The following is a 13,750-nucleotide window of genomic DNA, read 5'->3' as shown; positions in this document are numbered from 1 at the left end:
TACTTTTCTCTGTTCTTGAGGTGTGAATATGAAATTTGAAAATTCCCATTGCTTATTAAGATTGTGGTGGCCATGTAAGAGAACTAGCTAATAATATTTGGAAAAGATTCTTGGGATTATCATTTCCTTGTAAACAAGACAAAACCTAATAATGAGAAGGGTTTTGCCCGTCACCCTTCACCCTTCTTTTTCATACAGCAGCCACATCTTACTTTAAGGAGACTGAGGGCTGAGTGCTCGTGAAGGTGGAGCAGGCAGAGAGGACTGTCCAGAGAAGCCATCACGTTCACACTGCAACCTCTGGACTTCCTGTATGTGAAAATGATAAGCCCTCTATTGTCTCAGTCACAGTTTTCCAGGCAGTTCTGTCACTTTCAAATAAAAACTGTCCTACCTGAGAAATAAGATGATTATTTTGTGTTGGGAGTAGAATGGCGCATTTGAGAGGGAATCTTGAATTTAAAATTTTGTGGCTTAGAAAAACTTAATAACATCCCTTCATGTATGAGTCAGATGTTTTTAGCTCACGTTGCCTAACAATGTGTGAACAAAATATAGCATCAGAATTTATGACAGATGTTCAGAACGCTACGTTGGAAACTTAAGGAAGGAAGGAATTTGGTGCCACAAATATAATTACATGTTTTCTTGACCATTTGACCTCCTAATCTATGAGCCTAAGCATTGCAGTAACTTTCTCCTTTTCACTGATGAAATGCATTTACTCATTCTGTCATTTACTTATTCTGTCATTTAGGAACTATTGTAATCACATGATGTAGCAGGAAACAAATTCAGCTTCCTACCTAAGTAGCTTATATTCTGTAAATGTAAGTAAACAATAATTAAAAATATAATGGTGTTAAGTACAACGAAGGTGTTATGTACAATGATAGAGGGACAGAGTGTCCTAATTTAATGTGTTCAGGGAATACCTATATGATGAGATTTTTGAGCAGAATCATTAATTAATTGAAAGAGTATATCATGCAAATACAAATGGGGAAGGGCAATTGGGTGGAGAAAATTGTCAAGGTGGGAACATATTTAAATAATTGAGGAATATCCACAATTGATGTGTGGCTTGGTGTTAATTTAACAAAGCCCCAACGTTAACACTAGACAGTTCTATCAAATGTGTAAAGAAGAATTAACAGCAATTCTACACAATTTCTTTCAGAAAATAGAAGAGGAGGGAAGACTTCCCAACTCAATTTATGAGGCCCGTATTACCATGATACCAAAACTAGACAAAGGTATTGGGGGAAAAAAAGATAAGTACCAACTGAATTTCACATGAAGGTGCAAAAATTCTTAAAATATTAGCAATAGAAGTCATCAATACACGAAGAATTGCACACTGTGACTAAGTTGGGTGTATTTGAGGGATAGAAGGCTGGTTGTGCTATGTGGGGTGGCGCCTCACCATGGCTTAATGAGTAGTGCCGTGTCCACGCCCAGAATCCGAACCGGTGAAACCCTTGGCCGCCAAAGTGGAGTGTGTAAACTTAACCACTCGGCCACGGGGCCGGCCCCTCAAGATTTCTAATATAATAACAGCAATGAAGACTGTGTGGTATTGGTGGAGTGACAGACACATAGATCAATGGGACAGAATAGAGAAACCAGAAATAGCCCCACACCAGTACTTCCAACTGATTTTTGACTAAGGTACCAAGGCTATTCAATGAAGGAAGGATTTTCAAAAGCTGGTGCTGAACCAATGGAGTAGCCATAGTGGGAAAAAAGGAATAAAACAATCTGCCCCTGAACTTCATACCTGTACAAATATTACCTCAAAAAGTATCATAGCTTTAAACGTATAACTGTAAGATATTTAGGAAAAAAATGTAGAATAAAATCTTCAGGATCTAGGGCTTGGTGAAGAATTCTTAGACATGGCACCAGAAGCATGACCCATAGAAAAAAATTGATAAAGTGGACTTCAACAAAATTAAAAACTTTAGTGTGTGAAAAACCACATTAAGAGGATGAAAAGAGAAGCTACAGAATAGTAGACAATATTTGCATACCATATATCTGCCAAGGGACTGATGTGTAGAGTGTATCAGGAATTCTACAACCATGACAGTAGAAAAAAACAAGACTCGAATTAGAAAATGGGCAAAATCCATGAAGAGACTCTTCACTGAAGCAGATACACAGACAGAAAATAGGCAAAAGAAGCTATTTTCGACACCACTATCCATCAAGTGTCAGACACCAGCATTTTCTGCTTTCTCCATGTGAACCCTGTCTGTCTTCAGGGGTCATAGAAAAAGAAGGGTCTCTAGTGAACACTTCAAAATGTCTCTTTGGTGATGTTCATTAGGCACTTGTAATTGTTTGTGGGAACTGGCAGTAGGAACAAAGATTTCAGAAGTATTCTCAGCTTACCGAGTGTGCACTGCCATTATCACTACAGTTGAATGGATCATTGCAGTTCTGTGAGAAGATGTGTCAGAATCACAAACATCACAGAGACTGGCTCTCTCCCTCCCCACCACGCACACACTGGTACATTACTCTAAGCCCACAGTCCTGGCAGCAGGAAGGAACCACATGAGTATTTTCCTATTTCAGTCTGAGAGGCAGAGTGTATAAGGGAAAGAGGTGTACGAGGAGTTGGGGTAAGTGCTCACGTCTCAAAAAAGGATTGCTCTGGGATAGAAACTAATCCGATGGCAAAGACACAGAGGTGGGAGGAATAATTCCTGAGAAATGGAATGACTTTGTGGAGATCAACCAGAGGTCCTAAACCCCACACTCATCCCTGAATGCTGCTAATGTAATTTGATGTAATCCTCTCTGTTGGTGGTTGATGTGTTCTCTCTGTAGCATTTAATCCAGTATTCAATATCTCTATGGTTTTAACTGATTTGCCTGACGTAAAAGAGCCTGTGACGCTATTTTCAGGGTGGGTAGAGTAGTTGCTGTAAAAATTCCATGCATATAATGATTTTTAAAAATGGAACTCCAATACAATAGTTTAATCACGTAGAGAAACTATGTCTTAGTGAAAATGGGTAGAATATGTGTCTTTTCTCTAATGCTGCACATATGATGTGCTTAATGGGGACAGTAATTGTATCTAGAAAGGAAACACTGATGGTCTGTTGACTATGATAAGAATAATTTCCCTCTTGAATTTAAAGGAGGAGCTTTTTAGAAGTTAGTGTCATCAAATGTGGGTTTCATACCAAGGCGCGGGTAGGGAAGACTGGTACTGCAGCAATTTCTACCTTTCAAATATATCATAGGATATTTTTCTTTTTTGGTTGAAAATATTTTTGGGGGGCTGATAAAAATATTCTAAAACTAAATTGTGGGGATGATTTCCAAACGTGGTAAATGTACTAAGAATCCTTGAATTCTGTATTTAAAATGAAACAATTTTATGGTATGTAAATTATATCTCAATAAACTTGTTTATTTTTAAAATTCAATGTCACCTCTAGACATGCTACAAACCTTCATTTCAATTTATTTAATGTACATATTTCCATAGCTTTTAGATCAATTTTACATGTCTTTTGAGTCTATTTCAAAAATTATTACATTGTTTCTATAGTTTGTTAGTAGCCTTTCATTAATAAACACATAACTATATGACCTATAATTAATAATTTAGTCTTTACCGTAAAATGTTTTATCTCTTACTCATGTTATGGTTGTATACCTCAGCTAGCCACAATATTGTGCAATTATTTCAGTAGTTGGTATCATTTTACTCTTGTTCCTGCCTAAAGAGAAACGTGTCTTCAGTACCCATCACAATAGTGAACCATTCTTGCTTCAATGACTCCAACTTCATCTCTCATAATCTCTCATGTAGGATGGCATGGTAATCAATGTATTTACATCTTATTTAAATACTCATTCATTGGTAATATTGGCCTATGAAATAAAAGCATAGACATAATAGAAAGTTACCATAACCACAATTATATATGAAGACACCCATTTAAAAGTGACAAAAGATACTCATAAAATTAAGTACGGATGTTGAGTAGTTGAAGGAAAGATATATTTTGCCTTGTTAGTGTAGCACCATGGTTAAGAAACTTGTCTTTGCGGCAAACATGGATTCAAATCCTGATTCAGCCACTTGCTGGGATGTGATTGAATGCGTCTTTAAACCTGTCTTTGTCCTAAGTTCTTTCATCTGTGAAATGAGAATATCATCAGTACTTCAACTCTCATTGAAGATTCAATCAGTTATGATATGTAAAGCACTAATGACAGTGACTCTTACTCTAGTCTGATATAAAAAATAATGTATATCAAAATTAAGATTCCTTATTAAAGGAAAATATATTTATCATTTGGGGATGGGAACAAATTGTAAGTGGAGGATATTGGGTGTCAGTTCCCATGGCAAAAGTAACACAAACCTCATTTTCCCTGCAAGAGCCTCTGGCTCTGAATATGAACACCAGTCACTGAGAAATGGCAGAATGGCCTCCAGGCATTTGGCAATGGAGATTGTCTCCTTGTCATAAACTATAATTAGAATCTTGGGGACTTCCTGTCTTATTCATCATTATATTTTCATTTACTTCACTGCGTATTCGTCAACCTCCACACACTTGATTTTCAAGCACCTGACCGTAGCCGACTCCCACATTAAGAGACTTCATGTTGTATGTCAATTATATCTCAATAAAACTGGGGAAAAAATCAGACAAAATTACCCAGAACTTAAACAGGAAAATGATTTAAAAGAATAGATTTCAGTTCACTGCCTTGTGTCAGTTCTTTCATTGAACTAAAGACTTCAAGGAACTCTCTTTCTTCATATTTATAGAGCAGTTACTTTGTACTTATCGTTACCTTATGTGGACTTTCACGTCACAAAAATCTCAAAACAACACGTTGACTTATGTATCCCTTGGTGTAAAACAGGGAAAAAATGTAAATTAAACATATAAGCTAGGTCAGAATATGTGAAAGGAAAATTTTTTAAATTATATTAAAAAGCAAAAATTTTACTAGAGTTGAATATTATAATAATATAGTAATATGATATTTAGATCAAAAAGAGAAATTCCTGCTTATAAGAACTTGAACAACATCATAGACTGATTGACCTAATGGACATATATAGAACACTTCACTCAACAACAGCAGAAAACACATTTCTCAAGCACACATGGAACATTCTCGATGATACACCACGTTAAGTCAAGGAACAAATCTTAATTTAAGAAGTTTAAAATCATAGAAATATCTTCTCTAACCACAGTGAAATAAAACTAGAAATAGCTGACAGAAAACAGAAAAATTGACAAAATAGGAAATTAAACCACTTATTCTTTTTTTTTCTTTTTTTAAGATTGGCACCCGAGCTAATAACTGTTGCCAATCTTCTTCTTCTTCTTTTTTTTTTCCCCCTGGTTTTTCTCCCCAAATCCCCCCAATACATAGTTGCATATTTTTTAGTTGTGGGTCCTTCTAGTTGTGGCCCACTTATTCTTAAACAACCAATGCATCAAAGAAGAAATCACAAAGGAATTTTTAAAATATCTGGGTGAAAGTGAAAATACAACATACCAAACCTTATGGGATGCAGTGAGAGCTGAACTACACTAAAAGGAAGGAAGTCTACAGTGGTAAATGCTTACATTAAAAAAGAGGAAAGATCTCAAGTCAAATATATTTTACACCTCAAGGAAGCAGAATAAAAAAAACAAACTGAACCCAAATTTAGCAGAAGAAAAGAAGTACACAGAAAAAATTAAAGCAGAGTTAAATAAAACAGAGAATAGAAAAATATAAAAATTACCAAACCAAGACTTAATTTTTGAACAGATTAACAAATTGACAAACCCTTGGGTAGACAAAGAAAAAGAGACAAGATTCAAATAACATCAGACATGAGAAAGGGGACATTGCAGCTCATGTCACAGTAATTCTTTAAAAGGATTATAAAAGAGTACTATGAACAATTATATGCCAACAAATTATATAACGTAGAAGATATGGGTAACTTCCTAGACACATATAACCTACTAAAACCTAATCAAGAAGAAATAAAAATGTGAACAGAATTGGGGCTGGCCCCGTGGCCGAGTGGTTAAGTTTGCGCTTTCCGCTGCAGGCGGCCCAGTGTTTCGTCAGTTCGGATCCTGGGCGCGGACATGGCACTGCTCATCAGACCACGCTGAGGCAGCGTCCCACATGCCACAACTAGAAGAACCCACAGCGAAGAATACACAACTATGTACCGGGGGGCTTTGGGGAGAAAAAGGAAAAAATAAAATCTTAAAAAAAAAAATTAAAAAAAAATGTGAACAGAATTATAACGAGAGATTCAAGCAGTAATCAAAAATCTCCCACAAAGAAAAACTCAAGACCACATAGCCTCACTGCCAATTTCCTCTAAACATTTCCAGAAGAATTAACACTAATTCTGCTAAAATCTTCCAAAGAGTGGGAGAGGGAACTCTTGCAAACTCATTCTATGGAACCTGCATAATTCTGATATAAGACCCAGAGAAAGAAACGAGAAGAAAAGCAAACTACCAACGAATATCCCTAATCAATATTGATGCAAAAACCCTTAACAAAATACTGGCAAACCCAATTCAACAGCACATTGAAATAATTACATTTCATGACACACTATAATTTATTCGTGTAAGGCAAGGATGATTCAACATACAAAAATCAATGTAATACACCACATTAACAGAATGAAGGAGAAACAAACCCGCATGATCATATCAACTAATGCAGAAAAAGCATTTGACAAAATTCAACAACATTTCAAAATACAAATGCTCAGAAAAGTAGGAAGAGTAAACTACCTCAACATAATAAAAGCCATATATGAAAAGCACAGTTAACATCATACAACGGTCAAAGACTGAAAGTTATTCCCCTAAGAAGAAAAGGAAGAATGCAAAGATGTACACTATCTGCAGTCCTATTCAACAAAGTACTGTAAGTCCTAGCCAGAGCAACTAGACAAGAAAAAGAAAGAAAAGTCTTCCAAATTAGAAAAGAAGTAAAATTATTTTTTTGCAGATGACAATATCTTACATATAGGAAACCAAGAAGATTGCACATGAAAACTGTTACAACTAAAACACAATTTTAGAAAAGTTGCAGGATACAAAATTAGCACACAAAAATCAGTTGCATCTCTATAAACTAACAATGAACAGTCTGAAAAGGAAATTAAGAAAATAATCCTGTTTAATATAGCATTAAAAAGGATGAAATACTTAGGAAAAACCTTGGCAAAGGAGGTGAAAGACTTATGCACTGAAAACTACAAAACATTCCTAAAAGAAATCAAAGAAGATACAAATAAATACAAAGACATCCCAAATGCGTGAATTGGAAGACCTAATATTGTTAAAATGGCCATACTACCCAAAGTTTTCTACAGATTCAGTGGAATCCCTATCAAAATCCAAATGGCAATTTCTGCAGAAATAGAAAATAACATGCTAGAATTCATACGGAATCACAAGGGACCCGAAATAGCGAAAACACACGAGGAAAATGAAGTTAGTTGGAGGCCTCACTTTTTTAGATTTCAAAACATATCATGAAGCAAGAGTAATCAAGATGACGTGGTACTGGCCTAAACACAGATACATAAACCAATGGAACAGAATAGAATGCACAGAAATAAACCCTGGCATATATGCCAAATGGTATTTGAGAAGAGTGATAAGACTACACAATGGGGAAAGGACAGTCTCTTCAACAAATGGTGCTGGGAAAACAGGATATCTACGCACAAAGGAAGGAACCTGCACCAAACGTAAAGGCTTCTGTGTCCAAGGGTACAATCAACAGAGTGAAAAGGCAAGCTCTGAGGAATGGATGTGATGAAAATTGAAAGAATCTCCAGCTGTCAGACATTTAGGTTAATTTTGCATTTTCAAATCAATGATGGAATAAAAGACCCTCTATCACTTACGTCTGTTTCGGAACTTTCCATTGTGTTTCCAATCATTAAGATTTTGAAGTCAGTGACTCATTCATTTAGCTTCATATGTCTTATAAAAGTCAGAATGATTTCCCTAACAGGTCTCTTTTCCAGAATTTACCAGGTATTTGTGTACATTAATGTGACTTCCATGCACAGCTGCTTTTATCCTTGTCTACAGAGAGATGGCAGTGCATCCAGATGGGGCCCTGCTGTTTAACCTCACAGACACCATGTGGCTCACATTCCATCTCCAATCCACAGATGTGAAGCCCAGGACCCTGCCCAATGGAGGCTCCTCACATTTCCATGTCACTGGGTCGTGGTGAGATGGAATGTAAGTGGAGATGAGCGGGACTGAGGGAAGGCCCTGAGTGAGTATAAGAAAACAGGTGTCAGGGGGGGATACCTCAGAGTCAGAGATTAGCAAGTTCAAAGAAGAGCACTCAGGAAGGAGAGACAGTACACCCAATTGAGAATATGACTTTACCTGAGAAAGAGCCATTCCTGACTCCTTTTCTTTCCTCTTCCTCCTCTTCGGGGCTTCTTCCTCAGGCAACGTGAGTCTTTAGGAGTCTTGCAAGTTGAAAATATGCTGCCTAATGCTTCGAGTCAGCATACTTCCTTCCTGTGCCACAACCACACACACAGGAAAGGCCTCATCATGTGGAAAAAGGGTCCTCTGATGCCGACAGCCACAGGAGGGATTCAGGGGCAGTAAAATTCTAGAGACCAATAAGCAAGTTTTTCCATATTTTCTTCAGATCATGCTCCCCTCCTGGTGAAGCCCTCACATACACTGCAGCAGTAGGGATCGGGGCTGGACTGACCCTCCTCTTCAGGCCACAAACCTGGCCCTGATCAAACGCCATGCGGAGCAGAGCCCCCTCACCCTTAGCCCAGATCTCAGCCCTCAGGAAGGGAGAACTCAGAGCCTTGGTGCTCAATGCTGGATACAGGTTAGAACGACATGGGGCGCTTTAAATATTATTGAGGCCCGGCCACACTCCAACTATTTGCAGCAGGACCTCTGGTCAGGGGACACAAAAGATGTATTTGCAAAATGCCTCAGCAATCTAATGTGAAGCCTGGGTTGAGCCCACTCAGAGGAGCAAGGCCAGCACACCTCCCCCTTTCTTTTTCTTTTCCAGCTTTATTGAGGTAAGTGACAAATGAAAATTGTGTGTATTTAAGATATACAACTGGATCATTTGAAATATGTACACACTCTGAAATAATTATGACGATCAAATTAATTAACACAGTCATCACTCACAATTACCATTTTTGGTGGCGTGTTGAGAACTGTGAGCCTTCCAGATGGACTCCATGTTCCCAACGTTGGGTAACAAGTGTACTGTGGGGCGTTCATCATTCATAGAGGAGCTGACGAGGAGGCCACTGAGGTGAAGGCCACTGAACGGGGTTGTTTATGGAGGAGTGTTGTTCCTTTGAAATATCCAAGGTATAAAATTTACAGAATTTTATATAGGGAGATAAAATGGACAATCCCTCATTCATAGTAAAAAAAATCAGAAACTTCTTTTAATTATTGTTAGATAAAACACATGAAATTTATTAAAGTTTCAACAATTTGAAAAAATATAAGGAATGAGTTTGATATTGTAGACATATGTTTGACCTGTGTTATATATCACAACTTTTAGCACATATAGAACAATAAAAAAAATCAGACCAGAAAGAAAAATTTTAACACATATAAACAGTTCATAATAAGATGTATTATATTTGCTCCCATTAAATAATATTTGTAAAACTATACATTCAGTAGTATTAAAATATTAAATATTTTTTTAAAGCTGGTCAATATTTCTAATTATAACTTAGAATGTTTTAGACTAAAAGTCAGTGAAATGTTTCCTATCGATATTGTGCAATGCATTTAATTCAAGAGTAGTTGAGGGAAAGATTCTCATGCTAGAATCTGTATGGTTCAGATCCTGGGCACGGACATAGCACCACTCATTAAGCCATGCTGTGGCGGCATCCCACATAAAATAGAGGAAGATTGGCACAGATGTTAGCTCAGCGACCAAAATTAGGTGAGATTAGTACCCTGACTTTAGAAAATGGGCATGCAGAACAATTTAAACATATAATACCATCTGCAATTCCAGTGAAATTTCTTATGGGGTGAACTAAGGAGTCATTATTGTCCTGAACAGATCAAGGTTTCTGATGGCAAATCCAGTAATCAGAAAGGCTTCCCCCTTTTGTGAGGGTTTGGGAATATGGACAAGGGTACTGTCCTTTCATGGAAGGGAGGGAGGAAACAAAGTGAGAGATAGCAGTGAAAGAAAAGCACACAGGCCTGGGCCAGACACCTTGGGAACGCTGTCTGACTCAGAAGTCAGCTGCCTCTCTTCCTAGTCAATTTGATTCGGAGGTCCCCAGCGTTTGTACGGGACAAGATGTCAGGTGGAGCCTTCTTTACCTGTGAGATTTGTACCCAAGGCAGGAGTCCCTGAAGTTTCACTGCTATCTGGGTACTGAGACGGCCTACTCTAGTCCCTTCCAAGGATATTTCAAGGGCAGTAAAAATGGAAAACAATAGTTTGGAATATCATAGCCATACATTTAAGAAAACTAGAATTTAGCATCCAGTCTAGCTTACAGGTATATAACAAAACATTAAAGATGATTAATAGGACTAGAATTTAATATTAACAAAGGTGAAAACATAATTTCTCTCTCCACAATTATCCCCATTTTTATTAAAGGTAATCATAGTAAAACTAATTTATTCCTATTAATCTTGGGCAGATTAGTTATAGAAATGCAGGAAAAATAAATATTGACCATATAAACTCCTTTTTAAGACTGCTTTGCTGAAACCTCATAAGCAAGATACTAGGCTGATTTTTCCAAGGAATTCTTTAAAGCTGTCAGGTCATTTCTGAGTCTCTGTACATCCTTCTTGAATGTGACATTCTAGTCAAAGCCTTGCTAATGTAGTCAGTTTCCAATTGTGTCTTCCTTTGAGGAGAGCAGACCTTGACTGACGCAAATATATATATTGTCATGAAAAGAATAGTTAAGAGTTTTTGAATTCTGGGAGGATCAGGCAGAGAGAAAAAGACAAATGTTTTAACCTTTGTTGCAAAGACACACTTTACAAAATTGCTGTAAGTTATAGATGGCTTAAAGGAGATGACAAAAGGGGTCCTTTACATCTGGAAAAGAAAACATCAAAGCAATCAGTCTTCCACTTGAGTTCCAGAAATTTCCACCCAGTTCAATGTTATGATATTAAAGTTATCAAAACCTGTATTCCAGTATAGCTGTCAAAATCTTTTTCATAAATCTTTCTGAAAGCGAAAAATATTTGTATAAGCATCAGAGTAGAAAAAGGACTGTTTGTAACTGACAAAAGACTTTTTAAAAAGGCAATGTGTAAATGTAATTGACTAGGAAATTTGGGTATTTTTGTGACGTACATTTTAGATAGTAACTAGAAGTACAGGTAATAACATTATATTAAGACATATTAGATGTTTAGGAACTTTATACCTTTCTAGAATACTTTTGAGTTACAATCTCCCATACAACCTAACCTAAAAAAGTTTATGATTGCTTATTCAGCCATGCTTTTCATGTAATTTAACGTACCAAATAAGCCAGATGAATGTAATCTCTCTTTTTGTAAGGAAAGGTAAAAAATTTTTCAAGCTCTCTCAGATGCCCTCTGGAAAATCCCAAAGTTACATCCAGCTTGAAGACTTCATTTAGAATTTGAATATTTTGAGAATCTTATCAAAAATATCAAAAGCTTTGGACCCTTGACCAAATAGGATCACAGATCATTATGAAATAATAGTTATGTGTCTATGTGACCAAAGTAAAACTAAAAGATTTCAAAGCCAAGTGTAAAAAATTACATAGTTGTAAGGAAAATTTAAGTCCTTTAATACTAAGAAGACTCAGTTATCCTAAGTAAAGACCTGAGAGAAACAACAAAGGGAGTTATCTTGAGAAACACAAAAATCTGTTTCCTACATATATTACTTAAAGGTAAAGAAGATTTCACAATCTGTTACTAAAAGTAGACCAATAGCCCGATAATTCCTTGTCCTTTCAACAGAAAAAAAAGCCAGTTTTTCATTTTGCGTCAGCTTACTTAGGTATTAAAACTCATTTTAATAAATTTATTTTAATCTTAGCCAGCTTGACCACACATCAAAATTCCTTTCCCAAGGTTCTTCTCAACAAAGCTTCTACATTTTTTTTATTTCAATTTTGTCCAATGTTTTTCGCTCTCCCATTCTGAAATAACCAGCCTCTCTTTAGGACAAAATTACTTTCTTTTCCCTCAACAAAATGGATTTCCCATCTTTATAGCTTCTTTTATCAAAATATCCTACTTTCCTTGCACACAGAGGTGTTTTCCTGATTATTACATATATTGATTAGAATTCTTATCCCTTAGAATCCTTACTTCCTAGTGAAAACCTAAGAAATAAGCAATTGTGAATCATTTTAGCATTTTATGCCTTGGCAAAATTATAAATACCTTTTATAAATGTTTAGAAACATGTCTTTTTTCATAGTAAATTTAGGCCATAGTGTGACATAAAATGTTACTGTAGACTCAAATATATTTAGCTTCTCTGCAATAAGAAACCAAAAATAGATAAACCTAAGTTCAGTAATTAATGTTCACCTTATTTGGAAATGATTTAGATATTCAATGACTATCCATTATTTAGTTTAACTTAGTATAAACTTTGATCTTATTTGCACTTATTTAACTTACTTGCTTTTAACGATCACTTCGATTTCACATTAAATAGGCAACCATCCTCCTAAGTTCCTTTTTTGCTGATAGAGACAAAATGAGCTTAATAAACACACGTAGAATGAAAGTTGTATTGTCTGTACTATTTTCAGCACTGATAACTCTAAAGCCAGGCCTGTTTCCATTAAACCAACAAGCTTTAGCTAGATTTTATGTACTAAAGACTAATCCTACATCACATATACTTGAAAACATGAGGGTTAATTTCCATTGTATTTCTGAGGTTTAGGAATACTTAATTTATAAGCACTTAATTTCAAGCCAATTAAATAGGGCTCTTTTACTATCCAGAGGTAGAAAAATATCATAGACATAAATAATATATACATAGACACAGAGACCTCATAGCTCTTGTTCTAAAAATTTCAGCCATGTCTCACATACAAACTTCAAAGAAATAGTTGGATCAAAATTGTTTTTGGAAGATGAATTAAATTAAGTTTACTTGCTCAGATGGACCAAGTTTCAGCACTAGCAGGGGTGCAGAAGGGAAAGTGGAAGCTGGACCAGAGGTGGGTCCTGAGCACAAGACGAAGAAAACGGGAGAAGGGAAAGAGAAGTCTAAGAAGCCATTCTATCTTCCCACAGCTTTTTAGTTGTTTTGGTTTTCTTAGATATGGTATCTTGTAGTGATGCAATTTCAGAGTTTTCTGCACATTTGGAAGACTCCAGGTCCCAAATAAAATAAACATACTATTCATTTTGCTTCATTTTAGAGCCGTGGTCTTCCAACTTGGTTTTAAGAAAAATAAGTTTGTGCACAGATCTACAGTTCCCTATGATGGCCATTGTAATTTTGGACTATTCTTGGTCAGTGTGGCCCAGTTCATTAAAAATGTGCATGTAGGGGGCCAAAGTTCTCAAACATAAACCTCACCAGGGTCCCTGAAGGAGGGTTTCCCTCACAACATGTAGGTGACTGGGGTCCCATTTCTGAAATCTCTGAAAACCCCAGAAAGTTACTAGAATCCTAGGCCTTGATCCTTGAA

The sequence above is a fragment of the Equus asinus genome, chromosome 26, assembly GCF_041296235.1.
Source record: "Equus asinus isolate D_3611 breed Donkey chromosome 26, EquAss-T2T_v2, whole genome shotgun sequence".
Lineage (NCBI taxonomy): Eukaryota > Metazoa > Chordata > Mammalia > Perissodactyla > Equidae > Equus > Equus asinus.
This window is presented reverse-complemented; position numbering follows the sequence as displayed.